Source organism: Chenopodium album, chromosome 23, assembly GCF_948465745.1.
Source record: "Chenopodium album chromosome 23, dcCheAlbu1.1, whole genome shotgun sequence".
Classification (NCBI taxonomy): domain Eukaryota; kingdom Viridiplantae; phylum Streptophyta; class Magnoliopsida; order Caryophyllales; family Amaranthaceae; genus Chenopodium; species Chenopodium album.
The window spans coordinates 38184736-38199045 of NC_137856.1; the positions used below are offsets into that span (position 1 = coordinate 38184736).

The window sequence follows — 14310 nt, forward strand, 5'->3', positions numbered from 1 at the left end:
GTGATTGCCACTTCGACTCGAAATTGTTCAACTAATAAGATTGAACCTTGTCACACTTAACAATTGGATGGTGCCACAAGGTGGTACTCCGTATATGCAACAATGGCGCACATATGATCTATATACTCACCCTAAATTAATTTCCTCATTTTTTCTGTCCTTAATTCTCTTTAGAACGCCATCAACAGCAATATCAATGGCATCTTTCATACTCCCTAACCCTTCATTAGGTTTTGCGTAAATTAACTTAGGAATAGTTTCTACAACCTTTTCCCTCATCCTTTTTATCTCCTCTTTACCATACTTCTCCAACACGGCTTTTATCAAAGTCCCATTTCTCACCTCATCACGGTGAATAAAAACCGAGTAACTCTCCGACTCTCCAGGCAAAAACCACTCGTACTGAAGATAAGCCGACCGTCTCCAAAAGAAAACCGGTATCGAACCGGCTAACATACAATCAAAAATAGACCGACGAGTAAAACTATCACCCCTAGGCTGTAAACAAAACTCCGAATCAAGAAACGATTCGAGGATTACAGACGTCCCACACCCTTGACCACCACTGCAATCCACTAGTCTACACGACTTAGACGAGTTCCGACATTGACTCAACAACAATCCTCGGAAATCATTTTCAACCCAACCTCGGGTGCCACCGGCAAAACAAAATAAAGAACGCCGCTCACGTGACCGGACAAACTCCTGCCATGAAACGACGTCGGAGGGGTTACTAGGGTGGAATCCAGTAGGGTAAGGCACACCAACGTCGAAATAATCCCATGGGTTTTTCTCGATCAATAATCGAGTGACATTTGTCATCGACGGCATGGTGATACACCTAGACCCCCACCCTTGATCACCATACCGTCGAAAATCCCACGTAATTCTCCCCATTACAAGAAAATGATCCCAACCATTTGACTTTTTAAAATACGGGTAATTCTTTTGGACCCACTCAAGCATTTTCTCACAATGTTGATCTCTGTCTTTAGGACTAAATTCATCCATCATATATTTACCGACTGCAATTCCAGCGTAAAATGGGATGTAATACGCCGTCGCAGATTCCGGGTCTAATGTACGACATTTGTGAAAAAGTAAACGGTTGTGAAAAAGAACCTCGGATGAGAATTGATCAGTTGAGTACCAAGCGCCGGCGAGATTCTCCGGCATTAAATGATTATTTTCTGTCACTCTACGGCCGAACCCGTCGTTTGAGAGGGCCCCACACCAGTTACCCCAAGCACTTGATTTGTCGCAATTTTGGTACAGATCGGAGTTGAATTGTGATGGGAGATCGTAGACGAAGATTTTGCCGTTTTCGCATTGATCAGGTGGTGGGGTGGTGGTTGTGACGGTGGAGGTGGCGGCGGTGAGAAATGGCATGCGGTGGTCGGAGAAGGAGATGAGGAAGAGAAGTTGAAGGAGGAGGAAAAGGGAGAGGAGAGATAAGCGAGGGTGGTGGTGGAAGAGAGAGAAAAAGAAATCGGTTGGCGACGATGGTAGGGGCGGTGGTTGTGGTTTGGGCGGTTGGCGGTTTGAAGGATACGATAACGTTTCTGATTTAGAAAGCATGAGAAAAGATTTTCCGGTGAGAATTCACCGTTGGCCGGGAATTTCGTCGGAAATTGTGGTGGTTTAAGGTTGTTAATTTGGTGGTGGTGGAGGGAGAAAAAATGCGGGAAAAGCTGTTGGGAGTTGTAAAGGTGTATGTATTTCTTGTATGTGAGTCAAATACTCGTATGTATATGCAATGAAGTTGTACATAATTAAAATTCAACTAAATGAAAATAAACATTGATTAATGTCTATGCATTATTGCAAGTTTGCAACTTGATAATTTTATTAATCATTCAACAATTATGCCACCAACTAGTCTAAATTAATCTATAATTTTTGTCAAGGTAATAATAATTCAATCTTACGATATATGATCATAATTGTAAAAGTCAATAACAAATTAAACACGAGACATTTGAGCCTTATCGTTAAAATAAGTTAATTTCATATTCAAAATTGGTTAATTCCAAATAACAAATGAGAACATGTGACGAGAGCCAATTGCAATCGATATTTTGGTAGTAATGTAGTGTTAAAAGCTACAACAATAAGTCAAATTCAATTTTAAGACTTGTTTCGATAAATAGAGATTATTTTAAAATCAACAATTATGCAAACTTGTAAGTTGTTATATTGCTTGCTTGCACCACAAATTGTGATTTGAATAAGTATTGTTGTCAAAATAAGTCTCTATATTGTAACAATACTTCCTCTATACTGTACTAGATATCATTTGATTAACCATATTGTAATCTTGATTTTTTTTTTCCCTTCATCTTAACACTTTTGTAAAATTTAAATGATTTAATTAATACTTGTACATATATTTGTTTAAATAGTTATATCACTTGTATAATAGCCCTTATGTTACATCACTTTTTTCCTCTGCTCCACTTCAATCCACAAAAGATCTCATCAAGGAAAAAAAAAAAAAACACCCTTCGTTCATCAATAAAGAAGTTTTGTTCAATAATGCAACTGTATATAGTCCATAGTTAATGAATTTGAAAAGAAAGATCATTTGATTCATTCGATTCGTTGTGCTAAGAGCCTAAAAGTTATGCCGTATGCGATTTCACTGCCATGTCTTCTTGCTCTATCTCTGCTTTTAATTTGTTGTCCTTACTCCTTATTTTCTTTTATTTAAGCCACAGATTATGAACAATTTATATATATGGTTAATTATTAATGTTTTATTTAATTTATTTTCTTTTATCTAAATGAAAGGAACTAAGGAGAGGGGGGTTTTATTCATTCATGGAAGTCATTATATTACATTAATTACAAAGATGAGTTAGCTTGTAGGCAAACAATATTGCCTCTTAAAGTCTTTAACTAGGAAAGGTTTATTGTGATCAACTGATAATGAAACGAAAACTATACAGTAGAGAAACTGAGAAAGGATTTTGTTTGCTTTCTTATTTATTAATTTGTGGTGAATAATTTATTGTGGGCCGTCTAACCCAAGTTTGGGTAAAGTGTGTTTTATCTTTGTCCAATTTGGATGGCCCATTTTCTTAACATTTTACTTGTTTGGTTTATGTGTAATTGGGGCTTATTCTACGGTTTGTTTAGTAAGCTTAGGTGCATTAATTCTTGTAGAAAAAGAAGTAAGTGAGTGTGAAGATTGAAAGCTGAAACAATTCTCACACAAATACAGAGGAAAACGTAACAAGGGTTCGATTTCATTACCTCATTGAATTGGTTGGTGATTAGAAGTTGTGATCATTTAAGCTTATTGTGTTGAATTGTTGGCTGTCTTGAGTTTGTGACATAGTGGATGCCATATAATTATGGAGTTCAATTCAGGCAAATATTTTCCAAGAGATTGTAGATTCTTGGAGTACTAATGTACTAAATCTATTATTCCTTTTGCTCCTTTTCATTTTAACATCCAATTTAAGGTTTTAGTAGACTTAAAAATTATTGTTAAAACAAGTCCGCAATTACTGAAAATCATCAACAACTACACAGTCAAAATACGAAGATGCCCTTTTAGTCTTTTACACACTCCCAAAGCCGCCATGGCCCATGGGCACCACCAACCCCAGTCACCAAAATGAAGTAGCTATCAATCCATCTCACACACTACACAATTGTAATTCCGCATGATACTTTGCAATTAGTTAGTGCGGAGTACTCCGTAATCCGTATCACTCCACATTGCATTTTACAGTTGTATAGTTTCTTTTAAAGTGTTACTCCGTACTAACGATCAATTCCATCTTAAAAATGTTTGAAAATCAAATATCCAGAGCACATCATTACATGAAAAAACACCAAACATGCATGGCCCTGCCTCATCAAACATAACGATCCCATAACACTTTCTCGTCGTTTTCATTCAATTAAAGGCGGGTCCAAATTATGGTGTGACATTGCTAAAATATTAGCTACCCAAATGACCCTCCATTATTCACACTGCACATAATCACACTTTAACACCACTTTGCCAATATCAAAGCTCAAAACCATTTATTAATAAGCATCCAAAAGAATATACTACATTGCTACGTATATATAATAATTACTCAGTATTGTATATACGAGTATTACAATACATCAAGACTAATCGTAAACGGCCTCAATTCGGATAAAAAGATTGTCGGGTCCATAGTATGCGACCACCACACTTAACAAAGTGGACAATTCTTCCCTAGTACGTGTAACAATAGCAATTGTTATATACACAATGAAAAATAATCCATACTCTAAACTAATTACCATTTAAAACCATACTCTTGTTGTTCCTTCATTCTTTTTAAAACCCCATCAACGGCAACATCGACAGCATCTTTTATACTCCCTAACCCTTCATTGGATTTAGCATAGATAAACTTAGGAATAAATTCCACCACCTTATCCCTCATCCTTTTAATATCCTCTTTACTATACTTTTCTAGCACACTTTTAACCAAAGTCCCATTTTTAACCTCATCACGGTGGATAAAAACCGAGTAACTCTCCGGTTCACCCGGCAAAAACCACTCGTATTGATAATAAGCCGACCGCCTCCAAAAGAAAACCGGTATCGAACCGGCTAACATACAATCAAATATAGACCGACGAGTAAAACTATCACCTCTAGGCTGTAAACAAAACTCCGAATCAAGAAACGTCTCTAGAATCTCCGACGTACCATTAGAACAACGATTACCACCACAATCCACGACACGACACGACCCGGCCGAGTTCCTACATTGATTTAACAACACCCCACGGAAATCATTCGCGATCATTCCACGAGTAGCGCCCGCGAAACAGAACAACGAATGCCGCTCACGTGACCGGACAAACTCCTGCCATAAAACGACGTCGGAGGGGTTACCAGGGTGGAATCCTGTAGGGTAAGGTACACCAACATCAAAATAATCCCACGGATTTTTCTCAATCAACAACCTTGTGATATTCCTCATTGATGGTAAGTAAATACATTTGGACCCCCAATCTTGATCATTTGAACGGCGGAAATCCCATGTAATTCTACCCATCACAAGAAAATGATCCCAACCGTTGGATCGGTTGAAATAAGGGTGATTTTCTTGAACCCAATTGAGCATCATTTCGCAATGTTGATCTCTATCTTTAGGACTGTAATCTGACCAGAGATATTTACCGACGGCTAGTCCGGCGTAAAATGGGATGTAGTATGCTGCAGCAGATTCTGGGTTTAATGTACGGCATTCATGTGAGAGTAATCGGTTATGAAATAATATTTCGGAGGAAAATTGATCAGTGAAATACCAAGCGTCGGCGAGATTTTCCGGCATGATTCGGTTGATTCCCGTCGCTTTTCTCCCGAATCCGTCGTTTGAGAGGGCGGCGCACCGGGACCCCCATGGGCTTAGTTTGTCGCAGTTTTGGTAGATTTCGGAGTTGAACTTTGATGGAAGATCATAAACGAAGAATTTCCCTAATTCGCAATGTTCGGAATTGGGATTAGGGTTAGGGTTTAAGGTTGAGGAGTTGGAAATGGCGACGGAGAGAGTGGTGGAAGAGGCGGCGGAGAGAGGAGGAGGACGGTGGCCGGAGTATGAGAGGAGGAAGAGTTGAAGGAGGAGGACGAAGATGAGGAGGCATGATCGAGGATGGTGGTAGAGGAGAGAGAAAGTGAAGTAAGAAGGTTTGGAGAATTCTGGAGAAGATGAAAATGGTGGTATTTGTTTTGGAGGGGTTTTGGGTCTTTTTGTTAGCCTGTCTTGAGTAGACGACAATGAAGTGTCTGTTACAGGAAGCATGAGAAATGGTGGTAATTCCGATTGTTAATGGTGGTTTTCCGGCGAATTCTTGCCGGAAAAATGGTCGGGAAAGTGGGTTTGGATTTAGTGGAGTGGAGGGGATAAAGGAGAGAGAAATGCGGAAATTTTGGTGGAGTGACAAGTGAGGACAAGTGAGGGTTTATGGAAAGAAGAGGAAGAATTATTAATTTAATTTAATTAATTTTGATTTATGAAAATGTTGGAATGGACGCGTGTGTAATGGGTGGTACCGGGAAATAGTCTGCTACCGACAGGTGAAATACGAGGGTTGGGATATTGCCACGTGGGAGTTGATTGAGTGGACTAAATGAAACTGCTGCTGCTTCCAGATTTTTTGAGTCAGTTTTGGTGTTTCTGTGCAAAAGGGTGGGATTAAACGTGAAAATAGATTGTGTAGTAGAAACAAAAGGTGTTGTACAGTGTAACGTGCTATGAGAATATAACAATCATCAGCTCAAATAATGGAGTACGGAGTAAATTATCGGTACTATTCCTTGTTGTATATGAGAGGCATTAGCTCAATACATCGATTTACTAGAACTTAACTAGATATGGTGGATTTGAAAAGAGATTTATTGCTTCGACAATAAAAATTACTGTACGAGTGATTAGAAACTTTCCAAATTAAACATCAAACCCAACCCGAGATGGATCAACTCCTATTATATTATTTAGTAGAGAGGATTAAGGGCAACATTTAAAACTTTAAACCAAACCCAAGTTAAATCATCTCGTATTCAATTATTGTTTAGAGGTTTAAGAGCAACTTGAAACTTTGTAGTTCAATCTCAACCCAGGTTAAATCAACTTGTATCCAATTATGTGGTAGAGAGGATTAAATTAGTGGCGATGCTCAAAATAGCAGTTTCGATATCTTTTAACTAGCTTTATATTTTCTCATTATTGAAGTATCAAAACATAATTTAATTTAGTTTGGAAAAAATAGATTTTACTTCAGGTAAGTGGTTTTATTGAACCCACTTACAATAATCTAACTTTACCTTTCAATGTAACACAAGCGAGTTTAGCATGTGAAAAAACGCAAATGTCCAAATACTGTATATATGTTGGTCCATGTGATGTTTTCTATGTAGCTAGCTTTACATTCCATGAATTTAAACTGTTGTCATTAATTCAATTTTTTTTTCTTCTTTTAAATCAATTGAGTTCATCGCCATTTTTTTTTTTAATTTGTTAGTGTAACAAGCTAACAACAATGATATAGGATGCACATTAATGCTCTCATGCTCACTTATTAGAGACCTCACACATAATCTGAGGAACTTGATAGAAATTCTCACACAAATGACGAGCTAAGAAAAATGCCATTTATGAGAGATGACCTAGGCCTCTTTTTTGCAATACTCCAATGGTGACATAATCACATAACAAACTCGTCAGCAAACTCTTTAGGTGGAGAACAAATTAAAACGTACGTATTTAGCTTCACAAATCACAACCCTTAATCTTTAGAGTTAGGCACAATTTTTGAGATTTGAGCGGCAAGAAACATGGTAAAAAAGGCTAGGGGTACACTTAGTGTACAATATTCTTTTGTACACCACCAATAAAATCATGCCAACTCAACTAGTTTAAGAGGGAAAGTAAAAATAGAGGAGGGAAGCGTCGGCGGGAAAAAATTTCGCCATTCACCGCCTAGGAGGGGAATTGGTGGGATTCTTTTCACTTGGGCGCCAAACTGTAGGTAGGCAATTAATGTATAATACAAAATTCATTTCCTAGACAATATTATTAATTCTTAGGCATATTTATCTTCTTCCCCAAAAATATTTACAATGAACATAGCTATTTGAATTTCAATTATACAAAGCGTGAAGAAAGTGTTTGTGAATAAGTACATCCTTCAAGCAAGGATTTATGGGTAATTAATCCTTGTCAATAAATTTATATTTGATTAAATTGAAACTTTCATTAATCAGTTTGATTCATCAACAATAATTTTTTTTTTTTTGGTTGAAAACAATCAAGTTGGCTGAATATAAAGGGTTTTTTTTTTTTTTTTTTTTTTTTTTTTTTGGATTCTTGTTAAGCATGCAATTGCTTATTAGGTGTTGAATAATTGGTGCTTAAGTTGCCTGAATAAAAAGGTTTGGGTTGATTGAGGTTTGATCCACCGCACATCCTTAAATTTGGGGTTTTTATTTGGTTTCATTTTTTATCATCAGAGTGGCTTGCGAGATTGGTGTTGATCACTAAGCTAGAGTTGTTTTGATTTGACGTGTACTGGTTAATTAAGGGAAGAAGTGTTCTGGTTATTTTTTTTAGATTGTTCTGGTTATATATTTTTTTCAACATTCTGGTTATTTTAAAACTCGTATTTGCATATGATGTCTTGTATTAAATTGGTTTATAAGATAAATTGGTTTGTAAGATATGGGTACAAAAGATAGGAAGTATCAAAACACTTGTTCGTTTGTAACTACATATATATTGTATACGAATATTATTTATGATTTTGCAAATACGAGTTTGATACATTAAATTTTTTTAAAAAATGTAAATGTTACATTATCATGGAGTAATTATGTACATTTGTCTTTCCCAAACTAGATCACTTGGGAATTTGTTTTCAAAATAGCTTTGTATTGGATTCGAACTTGGGTGAGGTATAGTAGCAACAACAATTCTGTAAACCAACCAAGCAGGGGGTATCAACACGTTCATAAATGATTTATATTATTTTGTATGACATGTGTGGATGTCAAATGAATTTCATGATGCCTTTAAACAGAATATGACACCGTAAAATATAATATGACCTTTCGTTAATGCAAAATTATGTAGATTTAGGTTAAGAGTTTAGGATTGGAATATGATTTGATACTAATAAAAGTGTTACGATCCTGAATTCATTTTTCATGAATTAACTACATTAATTAAAGTGGGATATTTTAATAGGCGGTCAAATTTAAAACTTTTTCAATTGCATACCGTCGTTCACTAAAGGGTTTGTTCTCTTCACTTTATAAAAATAAGCTTCAAGTCTAATAAGTTCAGATGAGTTCGAATCAGTTCATATAAGTTATAATCAGGTTAACTAAGGCCTTGTTCTGTTTACCTTATTTGTACTTATTTCAGGGTTAATAAGTTCAGATAAGGGTTGATAAGTTCAAAAAAAATTCAAATAAGATAAGCAAGTTTTGGAAAAATAAGTTCAGATAAGTTGTGATAAGAGTTAATCAGGGTTACCCAAGTTTAATTTATAACTATAATAAGTTTTAATAAGGGCTAATAAGTTCAGATAATATCAAATAAGTTTAAATAAGTTAAGATAAGTTCAGATAAGATCAAATAAATTCAGATAAGTAAAAATCAGGTGAATAAAATTCACCCTAAATAAGTTAAATAAGGCTTAATATGTTTCATTAAGCTAAATAAGGTCTAACAAGTTTTAATATGTTATAATCAAGCCTTAAAATGGTCTTTTCTGTTCATCTTATTTTTACTTATTTCACGTGTAATAAGGGCATGTTTACATTTACTGAACTGGACTGAATTGAACTTGAATGAACTGATTGGAGGTGAACTGAACTGAACTATATTGAACTGTTAGGAGCTGAGCTGAACTGAACTGAATTGAACTGAGAATAGAGCTGAAATGAATATTAATTTATAAGATAAAGAAATTAGGAGCTGAACTGAACTGAACTGAGAAAAGAGCTGAAATGAATATTAATTTATAAGATAAAGAAATTAGGAGCTGAACTGAACTGAACTAATTGGAGTTGAACTGAACTGAACTAAACTGAACTGATTGGAGCTGAACTGAACTGAAATTAAGCTGAAGTGAACAGGTCGTAAGTTCAGTTTAGGATTAATTAGTTATGATAAAAATTACCCAAGTACAAATTACAACTAAAATAAGTTTTATAAGGTCTAATAAGTTCAGATTATATAAGATAAGGTATAGTAAGTTCAGATAAGTTAAGATAAGTTCAGGTAAATTAAGATAAGTTTAGGTAAGTTTATATATCTAAAATAAGTTTAAATAAAGGTCTAATATGATACCGTAAAATACAATATGATCTTTCGTTAGTGTGAATTATTGGAGTTAGGGTTTAAGATTAAGGGTTTAGGGTGTTAAATAAAATAGGATGATAAAGTTATTTAAAATTATTGTAATTGTAGTTATATAGTTTATAATGGTATTGAACTTTATTGTTTTGAGTTGTCTATTCAATTCAGTTCAGTTCAACTCCAATCAGTTCAGTTCAGTTTAGCTCAGTTCAGTAAATGTAAACAGACCCTGACATGACACAAACAACAAATCGAAATAGAGAGGTAGAGGTAAAAATAGTTTTTATACTCGTACATGCATTTTTTTGATGCAAAAATTGGATTATGTTTAACTTGCACAAGTTTCATAATTTAAAGGTTTTAAGCCTTGCTATAGATTTATATGAGTAGGGAGCTTCTCAATTTTCATTTCAATCTAGTTCAAATCAATTTATTACATTACGTGTACATTATTATAACTGTTTTCAATCTAACTCAGTCTAACTCCATCAAATTCAATTTAACTTTATTTAGTATAGTCCAACTTTAGTGAGTCCAAAAAAACAAGGTACATAACTGTAAGTTAACTTTATTTTTTGTCCAATAATATACTGTGCGTGTATAATGCTCAATTTTGTTTGTTTTTATTTATTTTTTGGTTAATAATGGACGATTATATGGGGCAATATATGATCTACATATTGCTTGATTCTTACTACGTATTATTCTTATACTTCATGTGTAATTGTTTTTTTTTTAAATTTTTTTTTTTTATTGGTTCTCACTACTCAGTTTTTGTATCTTACTGTAGGAATATTGATTCCTAATTGATTTTGTATTCATTTTGTATGTAATTAATTTATTAGAGCAATATCAATTTTCGGAGTATGGTTTAAATATTATTTGAATACTTGCTGTAATTGATGATTGAATGATGTAGGAACAATACTCCCTCCGTTTCATTTTGTTAGTCCCATATACTATTTTGGGCGTTTCAAAATGATATACCCACATTGAATATTTCCTAACATTATTATAAGTTGAATAATTTTCATAATCCATGAACAATTAATCTAATTGGGTGTTTGAAGAATCAAATAATTTTGATTGGTTAATGTATGTGCTAGAGGATTGCTGACATGGCAAATTTTCCAATCAAAATTTATAATAGGCGATTAGTTATAGCCAATAACCATAAATAAAACAAGAAAAGACAAAACATTTATTACAAAGTTGCAATCAAATTCCAAATCACTAAGATTCCTCCTTTTCTTATTTTAAGTGATTGATTCCAAAGGGGACTTATTATACTTCTCAGCACATATGTCATCATACACTTTTGACTCTTTGATAGCACCGCGAAAGGAATGACCCCTGTACATTTTTTTCAAATACTTGAATGTTTCAGCAGAGGCTTTTTCGGGGTAAAACAAGAAATCCCAACCAGGAATTCCGAGGACCCATCCAACCATCTCGCAATCAACAACAACATTGTAGTTCTCCCTAATATTAAGGGTGCGTGAAACGTGATCATACCTTGAAACAATCCAACTTATAAAGGATGGGTCTATGCTTGTAACGGACAAATGCAGGAGATTGACAAATCCCATTTCATTAACCCAACCTCTTTGAGTAGGATTCAACTTCCCAACGAGTTCAACAAACCGCACTAGATTTGTGCAATTTGAATACTGTAACACAATTTTTTAATCAAATACAATTGATCAACATACACCCACCAGTATAACAACTAACTTATTTCTTTTAAAAGATCATAACTTACTTCACAAAATCATAATAAAGTTATATGAAACAATAAGGGTTACTATACATGACAAAGAATTTGCTTTTTACACAGTCTCATTAGTAGATTAAAGAAAGCATATGATGGTTAATATACACTAGGAGAAATAACTTTTTCCGTTACCATCACTTCAATTATTTTACTTAATATAATTGTGCATCAGAATGTATTTAAAAGTATATTTATTTAATTTACAGTATCATTTGACCCTAACTAAGTGTTGGCAATAACTAACTCATTTCTTTTACAGTTTCATAAGCAACATAGTTTTACAAACTTATATTAATTTCCATAAAATAAACTGCAATAATTAGATAAAACTAGAGGTTTACAAAACCATTGAAGTTGGAATTGAATTTTGAATTAACATGCAATGTGGATACGAATTCAAACGATAAATCAAATTTATAATTGAAATGCTTCAATTCAAACATATACCTTCGAATTTGGTTTTCGGACCGCAATATGCTTTTCAGATCTTCGTACACTATCCCCCTTCAATTTCTGGTTATGTTAGATAAATATGTGCACAGATCTATTTGACAATGCAACTCTTCTCAAGTTGATGAATCCTTCATCATCCACGACATCAAATAATTCATTCATCGAACAATCAAACGAAGGAATATAACTTACATTATAATGTTCATACCCAAGCCCTTCAATTATGGCAGCCATTTGAACCAAATTAGTTTCACGTTGAAATTCAAAAACTCATTTTTTTATATTGTTCTTCAACAGTTATTTACCCTGATACATTAGAGGGGAAACTAAAGGAGAGAGAAAAAAATTAGGAGAGAGAAAAAAAATGAGGTCAAAAATTCTGATTTTTTTTTTTTGGGATTATATACTACATTAATTTGGGTAGGTAAAAGGATAGAAAAATTTGAAATTCAAAAGTTGAAAATTTTAAAAACAAGTTTGAATTTCAAATGAAAATGAAGTTGGCCCACATAAAAGAAATATTCCAATTCAACCAATAGGAAACTTGTGTACAAGATTCCTTTTGTACACCAAGTGTACCTTAAATTGCTCCCAGAAACATGGTCAATCTAACGTGATTAGTGTCTTCAATTTTGCGGTAGGGCAGTGTGCTTCTCAAAGTTGAAGTTAATGCATTTAATACTATATAATCACAAAATTAAGATGCTGCTTTTGTCGCTAAACTATATTCGTCATTAATTACTTAGGAGTACAAGCATATGATCGATTGTGACGTGTTACAAACAACAATTTTGCTAAGCTCAATTGTTTAGTCCGTTCAATACGCGTAACAAATGATGGTAATAATAACAGATTTACTACAATTTGTAATTTTGTATGTAGTGCATAGAGTGTCTTGTATAGTTGTACAAATACCAATGTTGATAAACCAATCGTCATATTCGATCCATGGTCGTTTTTGGGTTGGAAGCCTTTCGCTAACAAATACAAGTACATCATAGCCTTTGCTAGTATTATTATTGATCACGTTATATGGTTGATTACTTGATTATTGCCACTACACGTCTACACCTATTTAAATATAATTTGCAATTATTTTTTTAATGTATTAAGTTGAATTATTTATATAGTATTATAAGTTGTAATGAAGTACAGTGTATGTTTCGCAATTTAAGTTTGTCCAAAGCTTGTAACTGTGTATTTGAAAGGCAATATCTACTCCGTATAATCATTTGATTACTTTTTAATAAATAATTAGTATATAGTCTGCATTATTATATCTTTAATGTGATGTATGACAATAAAATCACATGAAAATAATGACTAGTACAAGTTGGCCTGCTGATCAAAGTTGAAATAATCACAATCAACACGTCTTAGGTTGTTCAATGTTCATACCCCTGCAAATTAGAACACCTCTGCGGCTTCTAATTAAAAGTACGTGCTTTATTTGATTTTATATATTATATAATACTACATGATTGAGAGAGCAAACTAAAGCAACGAACATTAATTAATCTATTCAAATCTCCTTTCTTGAATTGGTGGATAGCTAGTACTCAAATAAGATTCCATTATAATTTGACCTAAAAATGACACTTGTTATTCGAAACTTTCACGTACATCTTTTGAAGATTTTAGTTTACAGTTGATAGTACTACGAGGACGGAGTGTTTTTTTAATTTAATATTGATCTTTTTTAATGAATAGTTAATTATAACTTCGTACAAAGTTTGCTATTTTACTATATCAACCCTAAAAATGGTTCACAATGATTAACTTACACTTTTTTTTTTTTTACTTAATAAAAAAATGACTTCTTTTGAAAAAAAAAAAAAAAAAGGTTATCAAGTAATTAAATTGTAGTTTAATGGATTAGTTTCATTGTAAAATCTCATAATACTTCATATTAAGGTTTTTATATTTTATTTTTTTGGAATATTAATGTTCAAAGTTATGGTAAGCAATCGTAGTAGCTTGACAATTAAAGTGATGTGAATATGCAATACTATGTAGTTTGAAACAAATAAAAGGCAGATTTCTAATACGAAATAACAAACAAGCAAATAAGCAATGCGTAGAAAGTTAGAAGTTAATTTATATATGCACATAGCTTTTTAAAATAAAATATATATGCATATAAATAGTATACATTGGAGTATCAAACAATCTACAACAATAAATTTACCAAAGATCTTTGTAACTCTGTTAAATTTTAAATGA

At 33.5% G+C, this 14310-nt stretch overlaps 2 pseudogenes; both read right to left on the bottom strand.

The window, feature by feature from the left end:
- LOC145608360 (xyloglucan galactosyltransferase XLT2 pseudogene) lies at positions 1-1706 on the bottom strand (annotated as a pseudogene).
- Positions 1707-4013: 2307 nt separating this feature from the next.
- LOC145608077 (xyloglucan galactosyltransferase XLT2 pseudogene) lies at positions 4014-6268 on the bottom strand (annotated as a pseudogene).
- Between the last annotated feature and the right edge of the window lie 8042 nt (positions 6269-14310).